Source organism: Saimiri boliviensis, chromosome X (assembly GCF_048565385.1).
Source record: "Saimiri boliviensis isolate mSaiBol1 chromosome X, mSaiBol1.pri, whole genome shotgun sequence".
Classification (NCBI taxonomy): Eukaryota; Metazoa; Chordata; class Mammalia; order Primates; family Cebidae; genus Saimiri; species Saimiri boliviensis.
Genome location: NC_133470.1, coordinates 47,310,612 through 47,329,677, shown reverse-complemented (window position 1 = coordinate 47,329,677; position 19,066 = coordinate 47,310,612). Strand labels below are relative to the sequence as shown.

Sequence of the window (19,066 nt, the reverse complement as noted above, 5' to 3'; positions counted from 1 at the left end):
TCATCTCCAGACCTGTAAGCAGGAAGAAAGACAGCACCATGTCCGGTTTTGCTCTCCACTGAACTCCTGTAACTCACACAGCACTTGCACTCGGCAACTATTAGACGCTTATTGTGGAATGAATTATTTAATTAGTTGGTGAATTGTCGAAGTTTCCTGTAGTGCCGCAGGATGAGGAGAACAGTTTTCGAGGCGGAGGGAACCGTATGCGCAGAGGCTATAGTGCAGTAAAGAAATCCACATGTTTGGTAACTCAAAGAAGGCCAGCATGAGTATCGTCAATGCCTTCCAGTCAAAGAGGACCAGGCATGCGCAGCCAGTTAAATAAATTGGGTTTATGATTCGTTGCAATGAAGGAGAATAGGACGCATTGCATAAGGAAGCCTGCAGCGTTTCAGAAGTGTTATGCGATAAAGAACCTATTACAGGATTAGCGTTTTGGTTGGGCGCTTGCGTTACTTATGCGGAAAAACAGGGCTCAGCTGTGGGTGAAAGTCCAGATTCTTAGCAGCACAGAGGCCGAGTTATAAGTGTGAGGGAAGTGTCTGGATGTCTGAGACTGATTCTTCCCTGAATGAGTCAAAAGCAGAGAGATCTGGACACAATGGGCGCAAGAACCTGGAGAGGTAGGCGGGGCCAGGCCATGTGGGGCCTGGAAGATCATGAAGCCATGTTAGCGGGGTTGTGGGGAAGGGGACAAACCCTGGCGTATCTCCAGTGAGAAGAGCAGGACAGGGAGGATGACACTGTGGTGAAGGAAAAGAAGAGCTACCCACACCCACGAGGAAGCAGGGCAGGTGGAGGCCAAAGGATGGGGTTCTGGGCTGGGGACGGGAAGGCTGGCTGGACCTATGAGCCCTGCTGGCCTATGGAAGCATGAAAAGAGGCGCGCCAACAGTCTTTCTTAGTTTGAAGACAGGGTGTGGCTGCGGTGCAAACCGGACAATACGTACAAGACAGGCACCAGCTCTTCCCGCCAGCTCCCAGGCCTGACCCTTAGGGAAAGCCTCACCGTGCATTTCCCACGGGAGACGGGTCTCCTTGATGTACTTGGTTGCCTTGGGGACTCCGGTGCTTGACCCCGCTTCCGGAAACCACCGGTGCCTCTCCAGGGCCAACTTCTTCTCAGTTGGATTCATCACGGCCAGATAGTTTGCTGTGAACTGGCTGAGATGATCTGCAGGTGGGTGAACGGCTGGCCTTGTTGGACGTTTTGGATGGATTGGACAGTTCCTCTCCTACTGAAGGATGAATAGCCCCTTTAAATCTGCTATTCCAAGCTTCTGTCTCTTGTGACATTGGCATGTGTTCATTACACCAACTTTATTTCATAACGTGTTTCGTAGCTTCTATTTTATATGTAGCATTTACTACTTGTTCATTGATCAAGTAATACCAACCATCATCTCATTAATAATTTAACAGTGTCAATGAAGAGAGTCAGACTCAGTAAAATATTTGAAGAGATTTATTCTGAGCCAGACATGAGTGACTGTGGCCCGTAACACAGCCCTCAGGAGGGCGTCAGGATGCAGCTTAGTTTTGTATATTTTAGGGAGACATGAGACTTCAATCAAATGCATTTAAGAAATACATTGGTTCGGTCCAGAAAGGTGGGACAACCACATACATTGATTCGGTCCTGAAGCGGAGGTGGGGGTGCGTTACAGGTTACAGGTGGGTTAAAAGTGTCCTAGTTGACAATTGGTTGGGTTGAGTTTATCTAAAGACGTGAAATCAAGAGAAAGAAAATGTGTGGGTTAATGTAAGAATTGTGGACACCAGAGTTCGTACTGTGCAGGGGAAACCTTGCTTCAGGTAGCAGGCTTCAGAGAGAATAGACTGTCAATGTTTCTTACCAGACATTAGGTCTGTGTTGGCGTGAATGCCAGAGAGGTATAATGAGGCATGTCGGAACCTCACTTCCCGTCATGGCCTGAACTGGTCCTTCAGGTTAAATTTTAAGAGTGTCTTGGGTGGGCATTAGTCCATTCTAATGGTTAGGAGCCTTAGAATTTCATTTCTGGCTTACAATAAATTTATTTAACATGTCAAGACTTACACCACGCCACATGCTTTCCGAAGTACTGAGCATGTAGTATCTTATTTAAGTCTTACAAAAACCCATGAGGTTTTCTTCAATATCCACATCACTGATAAGGAAACTGAGGCCACAGAGAAGTTAGGTCATTGCACACAAGTAGGATGTGGTAACAGGGCCGGCTTCGTGGACCTGCAACCAGAGTAGTCCCACAGGGCTCCCTGCTCAGAATGGGCCCCTGGGCTTGACATTTAGTGTCGCTGTCTTGAAACCCTGAAGTATTTCTTTCCTTGAATTTGTGTTTGTTAGACGAGGTCTGATGAAACAATGCAGTGTGTGCTGGGGTCCCGGAGCCTCGGCTGTCATGTGGTTTTGCTCTCACCCCCTCCCGGCCTCACGGGCATGGGTTTTCTGCTGCCCCCTCCCCCACCCACCCTCTCAGACTCCCTTTCCCTTTGGCACCCCAGCGAGTGCCGCTGCACTTTGCCTGGGCCTGGGTGTGGGTGCAGGGAGGGGCAGGATGAGAATGCCAAGTCACAGGGCAGGGCCCCGGACAGCTGTGAGGACCTTCACCCACCCTATGCATGTCCCCTTAACTGAGGGAACACCAGGTTAAATTGCAACTGGAAAAATCCTGAGAGGTCAAAACAGAGATTGAGTAAGAAAGGAAAGTCAGCTTTTGCTGCTTTTGAACAGCGGACCCCACAGGCTCCTTTTGTATGAGGCCCCTCATTATCGCGTTTGACCTGCATGGTAGAGAAGGGTCACAAACTCAGGTTTGCATAGCTCCAAAGCCTGTTCCTTCTTCTCCTTTTCTGTTTTTTTTTTTTTTTTTTCTTAGCAAAGTTTAAGAAATGGAATAGGTGATACATACACGTTTGGTATAAAATTCAAGGTGTCAAAACTATGTGCAGCTAACGGATTCTTCTCACCCCCGTTGCTGAACCATCTGGAACTCTTTCCCCAAGGCCACTCCTCTTTTCCACCAGACTTTTAGATACCCTTCTAGAGAAACATCACTGGCATTCGGGCATATACCTTATCCAAACTCCTCTTTCTACATTAAGGCGAGTAGCAAACGGTGTGTGGACCTGGCATTTTTTTTCCCATCTCATAATGTATCTTGGAGCACTTTGTGTGCTTAATACAGGCAAAAGTTACAGCATGCTTTCCGTGCCATTGCCGTAAATGCTTCAAACCATGAAGTTCATCCTCGCCATGACACAGGCAGCTAGGTGCTTTCCTCATTGTGCGCATGAGGAGTGTAGAGCACATGCGATTGACGTAACTTGCCAGCGGTAATACGGCTAAACAAGGGAAGAACCAGGATTCGCAGCCACGCAGTGTAGCTGCACAGAGGTAAGAGCCTTCTGCTCTTTTCCCATGCCTTTAGGGTATGCTTTGATATGAATAGATCCTTTTCTTTATTTAGCCAGTGCCCAGTTGACCAGGGGTGTACCCAGGCTTAGACCATTACAGACCACACCGCACTGAGTAAAGTCGCATGTAATGTCATTCCCTACATGTGCAAGTACACCCAAAGAGCAAATTCACAGCAGCGAGATTTCTAGAAGAGGGAGGCAAAAGGCACACACGATGTGGACAGATATTGCTAACTTGCCTTCTCTAGGTATTACATCAAGTTATGCCCATACTAACAATGCAGGAATGTGACTCTTCCCAGATGCTCACCAAATCAGTCTGTTTCAAACATTTGCCTATTTGTCCATAGGGTAGATAATGGACGGTATCTTATTGTGATTAAGATACCCATTTCTCCGATTGGGAGTGTGGCTGGGAAGTTTTCTATACATTTGTATTTTTCTTTCTGTGAACTGTTCAGGCATATAGATACAGAGACTGACTAGCTGTTCTCCAAACCTGTTTCCTTTTCTTCCTGGGGCTTCCCAGTCTCCTGGCAGGTAACTGTGACTGGTGGACTGAGGCCTGGGCAATGAATGGTGGGCCCAAGTGAGACTTCCCCGAAACCCGATTCATAAAAAGCTCCTATGAGATCCTCCCAGTCCTTCTTCCCCATCTGCTGGAAAGATGTTGACACCCAAAGACTCTGTCTCAAAACAACAACAACAACAAAATACCTGAGACTGGGTAATTTATAAAAGAAAGAGGTTTAATTGGCTCACGGTTTTACAGGCTGTACAAGAAGCCTGGGAGCTTCTGCTTCTGGAGAAGCCTCAGAAAACTTACAATCATGACTGAAGGCCGAGAGGCAGCAGGTATCTTTTACATGGCTGGAGCAGGAGGAAGACAGAGACGGGGAGGTGCTACACACCTAAAGGACCGGGTCTCCTGATAACTCACTACCAGGAGAATAGCACCATGGGGATGGTGCTACACCATTTATGAAACCTCCGCCACCGTGTTCCAGTCACCCCTCACCAGGCCCCACCTTCACACTGTGGATTACAGCTGAACATGGGATCTGAGTGGGCACATACATTCAAATCTTATTATATACTATCTTTTTATTTTTTTCAAAATATTTTTAGTTTATATAGTACCTTTTAAAACGATATTGCTAGGGGCTGAGAGCAGTGGCTCATGCCTGTAATCAACAGCACTTTGGGAGGCCGAGGAGGGCAGATCACCTGATGTCAGGAGTTTGAGAACAGCCTGGCCAAAATCATGAAACTCCGTCTCTACTAAAAATACAAAAATTAGCTGGGCGTGGTGGCGCGTGCCTGTAATTTCAGCTACTCAGGAGGCAGAGACAGGAGAATTGCTTGAAACGGGAGGTTGAGGTTGCAGTGAGTCAAGATCAAGCCATTGAACTCCAGCCTGGGAAACAGACTGAGATCCCATCTCAAAAAAAAAAAAGAACATGAACAAATATCACGCCACTTCCTTCTTTCCTCCATGCCAGTAATGGGAAATCTGCTGTCACTAGAATTTATGTTCTCCTATAAGTAATGTATCATATTCGTATGGTTGGTTTCCTGATTTATTTTTTGTCTTGAGGTTTCAGAAGTTAAAATATCATGTGCTTTGGCATGGATTACTTTGGATTACCCAATTAGGGGTTCACTTATTTCCTTGAATCCATACTTATATGGCTTTTTTTTTTTTCCAAGATCTGGGAAGAAGTAAGTCATTTTAAAAAATAGTTTTTAAAGCAAATGAAATTTTATGTATGAAGGCATAGCTATTTAGAGAGTCTCAAGATAACTGAAACTACTACAATATGATACCAACATGCTTTAAAAAAATAAACTTTATATTTTATCCCAGGTTTATTCCCTTTTTTTTTTTTTTTTTGAGATGGAGTTTCGCTCTTGTTACCCAGGCTGGAGTGCAATGGTGCAATTTCGGCTCACCGCAACCTCTGCCTCCTGGGTTCAGGCAATTCTCCTGCCTCAGCCTCCTGAGTAGCTGGGATTACAGGCACGTGCCACCATGCCCAGCTATTTTTTTGTATTTTTAGTAGAGACGGGGTTTCACCATGTTGACCAGGATGGTCTCGATCTCTCGACCTCGTGATCCACCCGCCTCGGCCTCCCAAAGTGCTGGGATTACAGGCTTGAGCCACCGCGCCCGGCCCCCCAGGTTTAAATTTATAGAATTACTGTGATCCTCACGTCTCAGTTTGGGAAACACTTATTTTGAACAAAGGGGTTTTGAACTGACATTTATTTACTTTGATTTGTGCCTTAAATCTTTCATTTATTGTTATCTGAATTTGTAACATGTTTAAAAACCTGCGCTCATTGTCTCTATGAGGCTTAAATGACGCAATGCGCTTAAAAAAAAATACAGCCTAGCCTACAATAAGCATTTACTGCATGTGAGCTCTTTTTACTTTTTTCTGTTCCTGTTGGAGCAAAAATTCAAAGGCAGCTTTTGTCTCAACTGTACACAGCTTCAGGTGTAGGCAGTAGTTTGAGAACCACTATCTCAGGAACCTTCCCCCACATTTCCTTGCCATTAAAACTTAGTAAAAAAGCAATTCGGTGGAAAAGGTCACATAGGTATAAAAAGGTAGGAGGAGAGAAGAATATAGGCTTCTTGATTCTTTATTAAGTTCCTACTTCCCCTAGATCCTACCATCTCCCACTGTATTGTGTGAGAAACAGATATAGCCTTTTCTATTCAACACTATGTGAGAGGAGCACAGGGAGGCAAAGTACAGGACCCTGCAGGAGCACACAGATGGGGAACCCATTGTCAAACAAGTCAATCAACCACTCGGGGACTCGGTTTTCTCATCTGTAAAATGGTTATAGAAGCACATATCTTTTAATTTCTTGAGCATTTTAAGTGACGTGCTGGAAGAATACAGAGCTCCGTGTCCTGATGTGTCAAATTGTCAACAAATGTCACCTATCATTACTAATGTAACTTATGTAATTATACCCAGATATTTGGACCAAAAAACCCCCGACCTTATCGGTTCTGCTTGGGACTCAGCAGGAAATCTGTCAATGAGTTACCCCAATACCTTTTCCCTCCCACATTGTGATAAGAAGATCAAGGTTTTTCTCTGAATGGCACGCTTTCAGAGATTCCTTCACAGTCTCTGAGACTTAGCTTTGAGACACTATCGCAGTCTTCATGCTCTTCCAAATGTAGAAAGCATGGAGAACAAGCATGAGGTATGAGGTTGCAGGGGTTGATGTCACTCCTGTCTCTCCCTTATAATAATAGACCTGAAGTGAATTAAATCTCTTCTCATGGGTCAGGCTTTAAGAGATGTAACCAGCATGGACCTTCACAACCATGAGTGGACATTGAAGGAACTGTCAACAGCTCAGGGGAGTTGAAGGTACCTGCGGGGGAAAGCCAAATTATGACATCATGGTCTCTGAGATAAACCCTCATCAGTTTCCTACCTATAGAAGGCCCCAAGAGCTTGCTGTCAGCATCAGAGAGATATCCCAGTTAGGACTGGTATCTCTACAAAAAGTGTTTCAGGATCACATGCAAGTACAACAGTGTCCAACAGAAAAAGAGTGACTGTCTTACCTGAGTATAACTTCTTGGGTATTTGAAAATCTTTTCTAGAAATAATTTGATGAAGATTCTCTTTCCCATTTTCTTTTTCTTAGCCTGAATAAGATCTTGCTAAATATGGGATATTAAAAACTATGTTTCATGAGATCATATTTCCGGTAAAGATGGAGAAAAGGTGACCAGATTGACCCTTCCCCCTGAAGCAATGAAATAATCTAGGCAGCATACATGAAAGAGTAATTTCCAAGATATCGAACATAAAACCATGAAAGAGTAATCTGAAGAGATGAGAAACAAAAACAAATTGAGTAACATGACTACCTCAGTTTACTGTAGGAAAGGGTAACCCAGGCAGAGCTTGGTGATTTCCCTATGTGGAGTACATTGTAGAGGAGTCAAGGTGGCTCTAGTTTTCAATTTAGAGTGTTAGAGAAGAGAGAGCTGCACAGAGGGAGAACTTGGAAGCTTTGTAGAGATTTCCCTTTGAGTATTTAAGTAAGTGGTACAGAGGTTTGCCATGAGACTACTAGAGGTTAGGGGAAAAGCCATCTGAAAGGACTAAATAGCATTAAGCTCACACAGGGTGGGGAATGTGACTCCCATCAGCTACAGTGGAAAAGCTCACACATCACAGAGCATCACAGAGCATAAAGCAAAGTACTCGAAAGGCTTTGCTTTGAGAATGGAAGAAAATTATTCCCAGAGTGAACATCACTCTGATCATACCTAATACAGCATAAAAATGAATCCTGAAATGACAAAATATTAATAGTTTCTAAATTTCTTAACCACATCTGAGAACAAAAAGGAAAACTACAGAAATAGAAAAATAGTTATTATTCAGCTAATTAGAATGAACAATATCTGGCATCTAATAAAAAATAATGAAGCATGCAAGCAAGCAGGAAAATACAACTCTGAATGCAGAGAAAATTCATTCAATGGAAACAAATTAAGAATGACACAAATGGTAGAATTACTAGACAAGGATATTATATGGTTATTATCACTATTCCATATGGTCAAGAAGCTTGAGGAGAAGTCGAGAACGTTAAACAGAATTTTTAAATACATGTCACTCAATTTGTTTCCCATCTCTTCAGATTATTCTTTCATTGCTTCATGTCCAATACCTTGGAAATTATTGTTTTATATTTCCAGTCCATGACTTAATGTAATTTTTAAAAATAATAGATTTTTTATTTTTTTAAAGATTTAGAACTTTTTATTTTAATAAAATCAGAATAAACAGAGCACAAGCAGTGCCGGCATCTAAAACTAATACAACAAGCAATTACTAAACTTACAGTGACTAGAGGTTCAATGGTTATATTCAGCAATTCCATTCATTTTTTTAAATTTTTTTTTAGGGCTTGAAGTGAGATCCATTCTTTATTTACTGAAGATATTGCTGGCTGATAAAACTGAATGTAAGTCACTGATTACGGCAATACACAAAAATAACTACATGTTTGAGGACTGTAAATATGCCAGACAATCACTGAAAATCAAACAAAACAAAACATATAACAAAATTCAGACAATCTTTGTGGATGTGGACACTTCATATCAGTGTTCAGAAGTGTTTCATGTTTCATTAATATCTTAAGACAAGTATATCAAAATCTTGATATGTTTTAATTTCAAGTTGACAGTTTTGTCTTGAATTTTGTCGGAAAATTATAGCTACAGTGCCAATGCCAGGTCTGTTTAATTTGACTCAAGTTTAATAGGACTTAACATTAAAAGCTCACACTACCCCAAAATATATTATTTCACATGTGGTGATGTTAAACATTCAAGTGCCAGTGTTTTTTGTACCGTCTTTCGGTCAAGTTTCTTTAAGCTTTCAAAGAATCATTTTCAGGCTTACAAAAATAAATATTTGTCAAAATATTCAATAAATATTATACAACTAGTAGCAAACAGTATCCAAAATCTGTTGTGTCCAGATAGTTTCCTTCTCAACTATCATTCCATGGTCCCAAATAAAATTTTAGAATCTACTTCTTGACTGGCTACATTCAACAGTCTCCAAGAGACAAAATAAGTTTGGAAGGTTGAGGACACGCACACAAGACATATATATATATATATATTCTCTGAATGTGCAATAAAATAAGTACTTTGTAAAAAGTTATGGGCAAAATGTACAAGAGTCTAAACCTGTACTAACTGAAATATCACCTTAACAAATAACCTCAATACTGTCAAGTGCACCTACCTATGTTTTAGAACAAGGCACAATACACTTGAAAATCTATTGTACTTTAAGAAATTTTTGCCAACTTTTTATGTCAACGAAAATATTTGTTTTTAAAGATCATTGCATTCTGGCCACAAAATCAGTACAAAATTCCAAGTGGGAGAGGCATTTTTAGTGGTGGACAATCATCTTTGGCCAAATTTAGCACAAGAGACTATAAATACAATGGAAATCTATGCAACTGAAGTACACTAAAACTGCACATACAGAACACATACTTTGTGCAGTTTAGTACATATTTGCAACCTGTGTGATTTCAAGGATTTCTGTTAGTCTTAGATTTACAAAGTCTACAGGCCTAAGCCATTTTAACATTTCAATGCAGCTTTAACAGAGCAATATGAATCTACATTTAAATTAAAGCCTGCTGCATAATCCTTCCTGTTTAAACCCCTTCTTGACCAAAAAACATCAACACTAGCATGCATTGAAGACCAGAATCCAAACAAGCCTATGGTGAGGACTGGTCATTGCCATGGTCAGCCATTCTAACATTTCACATTTTTATAGCAGGCATTAAGAAAACTAATTAAATGAAATCTCCCCCAAACATTTTATCAAAGCTTTAATCCTTTCCTCTGATAGTATGCCCACATTTGCCTAGCTTAGAATAAACTGCCTAACATTAAATGAAAAAATGCAATATTTACTTGAATTAACTTTAAAGAGCTCTTTCAAAAATATTAGTGGACACATGCACACGAATGTTCATTGCAGCACTGTTTACAATAGCAAAGACCTGGAACCAACCCAAATGCCCATCGATGATAGACTGGATAGGGAAAATGTGGTACATATACACCATGGAATATTACGCAGCCATCAAAATGATGAGTTCACGTCCTTTGTAGGGACATGGATGAACCTGGAAACCATCATTCTCAGCAAACAAGAGCAGAAAATCAAACACCGCATGTTCTCACTCATAGGTGGGTGTTGAACAATGAGAACACATGGACACAGGGAGGGGAGCACTACACACTGGGGTCTGTTGGGGGGAAATGGGGGAGGGACGGGGTGGGGAGGTGGGAAGAGATAGCATGGGAAGAAATGACAGATACAGGTGAGGGGAAGAAAGGCAGCAAGCCACACTGCCATGTGTGTACCTATGCAACAATCTTGCATGTTCTTCACATGTACCCCAAAACCTAAAATGCAATAAAAATAATAATAAATAAATTAATTAATTAATAAATGAATAAACCAAAAATATTAGTGGGTATGTTGCCACATTCCACCTCATCGTGACTGGAATGGCTTATTTAAAGAGTATAAATTTCTAAGTGCCTATCCAGGATAGAGTGAGCAAGTCAGAGCTGAACTTAGTACAGGTTGGCTGTATAAAAAACTATGCTTTAATGCTTTAAGGTGTTACCCCAACCCACAAGTCTGCAAGAGTCAAACAGTCCTAATGCAGGCTACTGCCTGGAGTTTTTTTTCCTTTTTGTATTTATGGATGAATTGATGATTCCTGTTAAAGTTGTATCACACCTGTGTGCCAAGGTTTGATTTTAGGCCAAGTTTAGTAAATTTATTTCATCAAAACAATTGGTATTGTGAGCATTACTGAGCCAACAGGACATCAAAGCAATAAGTTGTCTAAAGTTAAAGTCACAGTACATTAACAAACAAATGATCCTTAGTCACAAAATTATAAATGCAGTTTGGGGTGTGACAAAAGCAGGAGGGAAGAGTTAAATCCAAACTACAGCAATTAAGTCTTCAAACAATTTCTGAATAGAACTGCTGTTTATTTCCTTTCATTTTTCTTCTTGTGACTTTGAGCTCCCTTGAATTTCAGGAAAATCACAGCTGGTAATGTACTGCAAGTTCTTGAAGATACACAATATAGTCTGGCTAAGTTACATGTGGTTTCCATATGAGCTTGTTTGTAAGGGCGACTTTGCTGCAAAGCAGATTCAATTGCCCCAACAGTCAACCCCCGGTAGTTATAATTTCCTCCATAACCATCACAATTGCGGACGCCTCCATAGCCACCTCCACCAAATCCTCTGCTGTTGCTGTAACCACCTCCACCCCTGCCGCTGCTGCTTGCACGACTACTCCTAAAGCCAGAACTGCTGGAACCTCTACTCTGTCGATAGTCTCTAACACCAAATCCTCCGCTGAATCTTTTAGATTGTCCACGATTGCCACCCTTGTAGTAATGTTCATAAGCCATATTTTCCAACCAAGAAGGCACTTCTTGTTTAGCTTCTATAAAAAGAACCAACAAATCCTTTGTAATATTCATATTTTTTTCATTAAGGAATGAGGTGGCAAGGCCCAGGTTTCCTACACATCTGGTACTGCCAGTATGATGCACATATTCTTCAATCACTTGGCAAATCAAAATTGATAGCATGTCTCACATTTGAAATGTCTAGTCCTCGCGCTGCCACAGCTGTAGCCACAACAATTGGACTTTTCCCCAAGTGAAACTGGTGAAGGGCCTCCTCTCGATCTCTCTGTGATCAGTTTCCATGAATACTAGTACAAGCATGTCCTTCATGGTATAAGAAATCCTCCACGGAATCCGCTCCCATTTTGGTCTCCACAAACACTGAAGTCAGTGAATCCCTCCCTGTTGCACCTAGGAGATCAAGCAGAAATGACCATTTATCTAAATCTTCCACCCAAACTACTTTCTGTGTCAGTGTGATATTCTCAGAGGTAGAGCCTATTCTGCCTACAGCCAAAAAGATATATTCATCCAAAAAGTCATGAGCAAGCATCCGTATTTCCTAAGGAAAAGTAGCACTAAACATCATGGTGTGATGAATGCCCTTTAGTGGCATAGTATCTTGTTCAATTACACAAAGTATCTAAGGTTCAAATCCCATATCCATCATCCAATCAGCTTCATCCAACACCAAGTATTTGCAGAAGTCTAATCCAGTCTTCCCTCTTTCCATCATATCCACTAGATGTCCTGGAGTGGCTACTAACAAGTGGCATCCACGTTCTAAGTCCCGAATCTGTTAATATCAACACCACCATAAACTACACAAGGACGAACTTTAGATTGGTATGGAAATTTTCTGACTTCTCATAGATCTGTACAGCCAATTCTCTTGTTGGGGCTAAAACTAAGGAGATTGGGTATTGTTTGCGACACCCATACCTTCCATTTTTCTTCACAGCCTTCAAAGCTTCTCCTGGACCATCTGTATATATCTGACTCAGTATGGGCAAAAAGTTTTCCCAGAACCCGTTTGGGCACAAGCCATTAAGTCTCTTTTTCTCTTAATAACAGGAATGGTATGTTTTTGCACTGGAGTAGGACAAGTATACTGAGTAAGCTCAATGTTACCCATGATAATTTCTCCCATGTCAATATTGCTGAAATTTTCAATATGTGGAGGATAGTCACTGCCAGTTGCCTCTACTAGTATATCATCATATTTCTCAAAGTTAATCCCTGTATTTCCTTCAGAAAACAGTTCCTGCTCCAAGCGTTCACTTGGTGGAAGTGGTTTGACCAATCACCTTCATCTGACTTGTCACACCAACGACTGTGACTACTCCATTCAAATCTGCCAAAGCCAGATTTAATTTTTTGGAGAAGTTTTAGGTGTACAGAGAAAAATGAGAAAAAGTACACAGAATTCCTATATATCCCTACTCTCACCAATTTCCCCTATTTTTAATAACTTGCATTAATATGGTATACTTGATGAGTCAATATTGATACATTATTGCCAACTAAAGTCTATAGTTGACATTAGAATTGATTCTTTGTGTTGTACCTTCTATGGCTTTGGACAAAAGTAGGATATTTGTTCACCTTTACACTATCATATAAAATAGCAGTTTCACTGCCCTAAAAATCACCTACATTCCAGCAATACATCCCTTCTTCTCACCCTGGGAATCCTTGGAAAGCTTCTGCACAGAAATGAAAACGATTAACAAAGTAAAGAGACAATCCACAAAACGGAATGGGAGATGATTTGCAAACTAACCACCTGACAATAGATGAATAACCAGAATATATATCGAGCTCAAACAGATCTGTAGGAAAAAATCTAATAATCTAATTTAAAAATGGACCAATGATCTGAATAGGCATTTCTCAAAAGAAGACATACAAATGGCAAACAGATATATGAAAAGGTGCTCAACATCACTGATCATCAGAGAAATGCAAATCAAAACTACAATCAGATATCTCACCCCAGTAAAATGGCTTTTATTCAAAACATAGGAAATAGATGCTGGCAAGGATGTAGAGCAAAGGTAACCCTTGTACACCGTTGATGGGAATATACATTAGTACAACCATTATGGAGAACAGTTTGGAGGTTCCTCAGAAAACTAAAAATAGAGCTACCCTATAAACCAACAATCCCACTGCTGGGCATATACCCCAAAGATAAGAAATCAGTATATCAAAGTGATATCTGCACACCTACATTTGTTAAAGCACTGTTCACAATAGCCCAGATTTGGAAGCAAACTAAAGTGTCCATTAGCAGATGGATGGATAAAGAAAATGTGGTACATTTACACAATGAAGTACTATTCAGCCATAAAAGAGAATGAGACTCTGAAAATGGTTGGAACTAGAGGTCATTTTATTACGTGAAATAAATCAGGCACAGAGAGACAAACACCGTATGTCCTCCCTTATTTGTGGGATTTGAAAATCAAAACAATTTACCTCGTGGAGATACAGAGTAGAAGGATGGCTACCAGAGACTGTGAATGGTAGTAAGGGGGCATTGGGAGGTGGCGATTGTCAATGAATACAAAAAAGTAGTTAGGAAGAATGAATAATACCTAGTATTTGATAGCACAAGAGGGTGACTATACTCAATAATAATTTAATTGTACTTTAAAAAAATAGTTGAAAGAGTATAAATGGATCGTTTGTAACACAAAGGGTAAATGCTCGAGGGGACAGACACCCCATTTTCTATGATGTGATGATTATGCATTGCATGCTCAGATCAAAATATCTCATGTATACCATAAATATCTGCAACCATTTTGTACCCACAAAAATTTAAAAAATAAGAAAGAAAAGAGTACAAAGAATAGATACAAACAACAGAAAACCAATAGCAAGATGGATAATTTAAACCAAATGTATCAATAGTATTGCATTTTAAATGATGTAGATATCCCGAATAAAAGACTGGGATTGTTGTAAGATTGAAAAAAAGGAAACCTTGATAATATGATGCCTACAGAAATCCACTTAATTTACAAATGACATAAAAGGTTAAAAGTAATAGAATGGAAAATGTATATCATGCAATCAGTCACCAAAATAATGCTGGAGCGACTATATTAATTTCAAACCAAGATGTCAGAGCAAAGAATATTATCTGGGATAAGGAAAGTCATTTCATCATGATAAAGAGCTCAATTTTTCAGCGCATCTACCCACGACATGATTTTCGTCCGCAACAACTGGAAGTTCTTCAGATTTTGTAAATCTAAATGTCATAAAAACTTTAAAAAGAAGTGCAATCCTCGCAGAGTTAGGTAGATCAAAGCATCTCGGAAAGCAGTTGGTAAAGAGCTTACAGTAGATAATTCATTTGAATTTGAAAAATGTAGAAATGAACCTATCAAATACCAGTGAGAGCTATGGAATAAAACTGATGCCAATGAAGAGAGTTGAAGAGATCAAACAGAAATGCCAAGCTAAATTGATAATGAACAGATTGAAGAAAAATAAAGAGCTACAGAAAGTTCAAGATATCAAAGAAGTCAAACAAAACATCCATCTTATCTGAACCCGCAGCAAAGGGAAGCAGTTGGAAGAGAAAATGGCACAGCAGTTACAAGAGGAAGTGGACATCGAAGATGCTTCTTAAAAATCTCCATAACCATTTCTTTCATGTACATTTGAAAATGCCCTTTGGAGACTTGGAACTCCTAAATTATTAGTTTATTTTTTACATAGGTGACTTAAATGAAAAGTGATTAAAATGTAGCTTTCCTACATTGCCATTTACAAAACATCAGGTATTACAGATGTTAGATTGCATCTCAGTGTTAAATCTTCACTGATCGATGTACTTATGTAAGTTATGAAAATTCTGCTTACAACTATAGAAGTGAATTGTGGACGTAAAATGGTCATGCCATTTGGCTAATTGCCCTAAGCAACATTCGCGTAATAACTAATGGCAAAAATTCATGGTTAGCGATGTATAAAATAAAATATTCTTTGCAGTAAAATAGTTTATTAATGTTACAGAAGAAGGATACGACAAGGAACTAATAATTTGTATGACAGTGTCAAATGTTGGGAGCATTTGAGAGCAGGCCCTTAAGCCTGGTCATAAACAGACTATCAACAGCACTAAGACATCCTCGTGATGGCAGTGACGCACATTGCTAGAGGTTGTTGGTTTACTGGAGCTGGGAAAGAAAGACCTAATCTGCCCTTGGGCGGAAGACCGCTTGGGGGGCTTCTGAACCATAAACAATAGCAGGAATGGCAAGTGCCTTAACGACATGTTCCAGTTGCAGTAGATAAGCGCCCCAGAGCCTGTTTCTAGCCAGTAAAGAATGCTTTGTTCCCTATGGAAGAACGCTTTTGGTTAAAAAGAAGATTCTCATTTGCTTGCGGTCAATAAATGTGTGGATCGGACTGTGTTCGAGGCTCTTAGCTGGGAATGCTGAGGCCCCACCTGTTTGTCCCATACCATACCTTTTTAATCTCTATCTCTGTGTCTGTTTCTTAATTCCTTCAGCGCTGCCTGGGTTGTGGTCTCCACGACCGAGCTGGTCTCAGCAGTCAAATATTATTTTCTTTTTTTTTTTTTTTTTTTTTTTGAGGCGGAGTTTCACTCATGTTACCCAGGCTGGAGTGCAATGGCGCGATCTCGGCTCACCGCAACCTCTGCCTCCTGGGTTCAGGCAATTCTCCTGCCTCAGCCTCCTGAGTAGCTGGGATTACAGGCACGCACCACCATGCCCAGCTAATTTTTTGTATTTTTAGTAGAGACGGGGTTTCACCATGTTGACCAGGATGGTCTCGATCTCTTGACCTCGTGATCCACCTGCCTCGGCCTCCCAAAGTGCTGGGATTACAGGCTTGAGCCACCGCGTCCGGCCTTCAAATATTATTTTCATTTTAATATTTCCTGTTTTGGTTTATTTACATCTTAGAACAGCATAATGACATTGTTTGATGAAACCTAATTATGCTGGACTGTTTTGACCTGGTTTAACCCTTCTGATAAGTAGATGGATGTTGGAGATAAGAACGGAATAATCTTTGCCTGGAGCGACACTACACTCTAGAATCTCCATTTCCAGTGATTCCTGGTAGAACAAACTTTATTTTTCTAGCCTAGCAATGATCCAGAAGCAGAGAAATCCCACTGCCTTTTAAAAGTTACGTGGTTTTCCTTTTAAAAGCTCCTGTTTTTGGAAAGTAGAATTCATGGGTACAACATCTGTTCATTATTTGCACATAAAATAAAACCATTTAAAAAGTAAAAAAAAAAAAAAGCTCAGTTTTTCAAGAGGATATAATAATTCTAAATATATACTTAATAACAGAACTCAAAGTACATAAAGAACTGACAAATCAATTATACCATTAAAATAAACAGGTCCACAATAATAATAGTCAGATTTCAACACTTTCTCTCAAAAACACTGATAGAACAAGTACAAAGAAATTCAGAAGGATATAGAAGCCTTGATCAACAGCATCGACCAACCTAACCTATTGACATTTTTACAATACTGTACCAAACAACAGCAGAATACTCATTATTCTCAAGCATACAAGGAATGTTAAAATAATAGGCCACGTGTTCAGTCATAAACAAGTCTCAATAAATTAAAAAGTTTTGAAATAGCAGAAAGTATATTCTCTGACTGAAATGGAATTCAATCAGAAATCAGTAACAAAAAGATACTGTGAAAGTCTACAAATACCTGAAAACTAAACAACATACTTCTGAATAACCCATGAGTCACAAGAATAAATTAAAAGGATAATCATACATTATCTTGAAGTGAATAACAGTTTATCCGAAACATGTTTACATTTGTAGGATGCAGCTAAAGCAGTACTTAGATGAGATTTTGCAGAATTTGATGTTATTTAACAAAGTCTCTAACTAAATAACAACAAGTTCCATCTTAAGAAGCCATAAAAAGATCAAATAAAGGCTCAGTGCGGTGGCTCACACCAGTAATCCCAGCACTTTGGGAGATTGAGGTGGGCAGATCACTTGAGGTCAGCAGTTCAAGATTAGCCTGGCCAACATGGTGAAACTCTGTTGATACTAAAAAAAATTAGCTGGGTGTGGTGGCACACACCTGTAATATCAACTACTTGGGAGGCTGAGGCAGGAGAATCACTTGAACCCAGGAGATGGAGGTTGCAGTGAGCCAAGAGAACACCACTGCATTCCAGCCTGGGTGACAGAGTAAGATTCCTTAAAAAAAAAAAAAAAAAAAAAAGGCCGGACTCGATGGCTCAAGTCTGTAATCCCAGCACTTTGGGAGGCCGAGGCGGGTGGATCACGAGGTCAAGAGATCGAGACCGTCCTGGTCAACATGGTGAAACTCCGTCTCTACTAAAAAAATACAAAAAAATTAGCTGGGCGCCGGGCGCGGTGGCTCAAGCCTGTAATCCCAGCACTTTGGGAGGCTGAGGCGGGTGGATCACGAGGTCGAGAGATCGAGACCATCCTGGTCAACATAGTGAAACCCTGTCTCTACTAAAAATACAAAAAACTAGCTGGGCATGGTGGCACGTGCCTGTAATCCCAGCTACTCAGGAGGCTGAGGCAGGAGAATTGCCTGAGCCCAGGAGGCGGAGTTTGCGGTGAGCCGAGATCGCGCCATTGCACTCCAGCCTGGGTAACAAGAGCGAAACTCCGTCTCAAATTAAAAAAAAAAAAAAAAAAAGATCAAATAAAACAGCATTAGGAGTATAAAAAAATAGCAAAAATCAGATAAGGAATCAGTGAAATAACAGAAAAGCATTAGAGAAAATCAATGTAACCAAAAGCAAGGTTTTTGAGATCAAAATATTGATTAATCTTTAGCCAGATTGATCAGAAAAGTAAGAGAGAAGACAAAAATTATCAAGATCAGGAATGAGAAGTGTGACATCACCATAGATTTTACAGATATTAAAAAATAGAGAAAGATTATTTTAAAAAAACTATAACACATTTAATAACTTGAATATAGTAGAGAAATTCATTGAGAGACAACAGATAAACTGTTATTCACTTCAAGATAATGTATGATTATCCTGTTAATTTATTCTTGTGACTCATGGGTTATTTAGAAGTATGTTGTTTAGTTTCAGGTATTTGTAGACTTTCACAGTATCTTTTTGTTATTGATTCCTGATTCAATTCCATTTCAGTCAATTTATTTGTCAGTATCTTTATTACCTTTGTACTAGTCTAGTCAAGAAGAAATAGATAATCTGACTAGCTCTGTATCTATTTGTGGTGTGAGGCCTAAAATTAAGGTCTGATATTATGTGTTACCTTGAAGTCTGGTGAAATTGGGAGGATCTTGAATGTTGAATCCACAAGTTCCCTTCCCTCTCTGCTCCCATGAATAAGGTTCCATGGCCAAACAATCCTCCTTATGGAGCAGACCAGATGTAGCTCCTGCTTATCTCTGAGTAGCAGGTCTTATCTCTCTGTCAGGCTTTAGAGTTGCTGAAACAACCCAATCACATCCTCCCATGTGAACCTGGGGCACTTTAACAATAGGACAAACTCTGCCTTTTACAGGCACTGGTTTTCCACTTTATTTCTGAGTGCAACACTTCATGTGTCACTGTA

The 19,066-nt window shown here is 40.2% G+C and overlaps 1 pseudogene; it reads right to left on the bottom strand.

The window, feature by feature from the left end:
• Positions 1-2,619: 2,619 nt before the first annotated feature.
• LOC101052299 (ATP-dependent RNA helicase DDX3Y-like) lies at positions 2,620-15,119 on the bottom strand (annotated as a pseudogene).
• Between the last annotated feature and the right edge of the window lie 3,947 nt (positions 15,120-19,066).